Below are 1,815 nucleotides of genomic sequence, written 5' to 3'. Positions count from 1 at the left end.
AATACTTAAAACATTTATCTCAAGAGGTATTCATTAGCATAACGAACATTAAGGTTCCATGCAACGGTTCAAACTTAACCATGTCATTAGTTCAAAAGAAAAAATAATAAAGTGCGACATATGCATATGAAGGACAATTGACCCTTCCCACCAAACAGTGCAACAAAAAAATTGTCTTCAAGCAAAGAAATCATCTTCTATATTTTCTTCCATGACTGGTGCAATAACCCCATCATCAATGTAGGTGTCATCGTCGTCAGAATCATCATCACCAATATAGTCATCAACAGGTTCGGGAATTGCTTCGCTACGCACTTGATTAATAATGGCGGCAGAACCAGTTGTGCCTGCCCTATCTTGTCTTGACCAGTTTAAGAATTCCTGACCTTGGCCTGATTCATTCATTTCTTGGATTCCCACATCAAGTGCATCGGCGTCATTTCCTGTGTCTGGCATGGAAAACAAATTTCTTGGTCTCACCAAAACAACAGTAGACCATCTCGGCTTGTTCACGATAGGGACATAAAACACCGGTTCAGCGTTTGAAGCAAGAATGTAAGGTTCATCTGAATATCTGAACATGGAAGTAGCAATGTCGATAATACCAAATTTGTCCCTAGTGTACCCTCTGCTTCTGCTGGTACTGGTAGCCGGCACATCATACCAATCACACTGAAATAATATAACTTCTTTTTCTTGTGGGAATTCCAGTGAGATTATATTTCTAATGACTCCATACCAGGTCATGTTGCCTGTACTATCGTCACCCTTCACAAGGACACCAGAATTTTGTGTCACGAGACTTTTCTCTATGGCAGCTGTCCGAAATAGCCAATTATTGATGTGCACTCTATTCAACACACGAGCTCGAGGGTCAGGTCCTTGAGAAAGGGCATGCATCAGTTTACTTGCTTCCCCTTTCTCATATAGTTTTGCTATCTGCAATTTAAAAATCAAGTTAGACATCTACCGGTTAATTACTACGTCGGTCTGACCATAAAGTTGAATTTAAAAATATAAAATAATACTACATACCTCGATTTCAAACCATCTTACAAAATGCTCCTTGTGTCGTTTTTTAATGTTAATTGAACTATCCCTTGTTAGTTGTGTCTTATGCTCCCTACATCAGAGTGCACCAAATTATTAGTTGATGCCACAAACAAGCAGATAAAAGATAAATTTAGTGGTAAAAATTGCGACTTACTCTACCCATTTCCTGGCTTCATCACAATTAGTAATTATGTAGTGCCTCATCTTTTGAAGTTCAACTTTCTCCAAATTCTTAAGCTTATTTCCTCTCCTCTTGTAATCAATTTCACTAAATATGCTTAGACCACTTGGAGGCTCATTCACAACTGTATTTTCATGACGATCAGCTCGACTCAGCTTGGTGTCGACGTCGAAGAATCGAGAGCAAAATGTAAGACACTCCTCAGCTATGTATGCCTCGGCTATTGATCCTTCTGGTTGTGCCTTGTTCCTGACATATCCTTTAGCAGTACGTAGATACCTCTCTACTGGATACATCCATCTATAACACACGGGCCCTCCTAGTTTAGCCTCTTCAACTAGATGGACCGGTAAATGAATCATTATGTCAAAAAACGCAGGCGGGAAAACCATCTCAAGCTGACAAAGAGTCTCTTTAATTGAACTGTCTAGTTTGTCAAGATCTGCTGGCACCAACTCATTTGAACAAAGTGCACTGAAGAACCTACTGAGCTCAATCAATGGCCTGGCAACATCTTCTGGCAAAATCCTTCTAATGACTAAGGGCAATAGTTTTTGTAGAATAATATGGTAGTCATGAGT

General features: G+C 39.6%; 1 long non-coding RNA gene across 1 annotated transcript; it reads right to left on the bottom strand.

The window, feature by feature from the left end:
* Positions 1 to 810: 810 nt before the first annotated feature.
* LOC136471450 (uncharacterized) lies at positions 811 to 1,513 on the bottom strand. Its single transcript, XR_010762041.1, has 3 exons — positions 1,208 to 1,513; positions 1,036 to 1,123; positions 811 to 939 (listed from the first exon to the last, which is right to left on the bottom strand). It is a non-coding gene; the product is annotated as an uncharacterized lncRNA (long non-coding RNA).
* Between the last annotated feature and the right edge of the window lie 302 nt (positions 1,514 to 1,815).

Source organism: Miscanthus floridulus, chromosome 8 (assembly GCF_019320115.1).
Source record: "Miscanthus floridulus cultivar M001 chromosome 8, ASM1932011v1, whole genome shotgun sequence".
NCBI classification, from domain to species: Eukaryota; Viridiplantae; Streptophyta; class Magnoliopsida; order Poales; family Poaceae; genus Miscanthus; species Miscanthus floridulus.
Note: the sequence above shows the minus strand (reverse complement) of the source record. Positions and strands in the feature narration are given on the sequence as shown.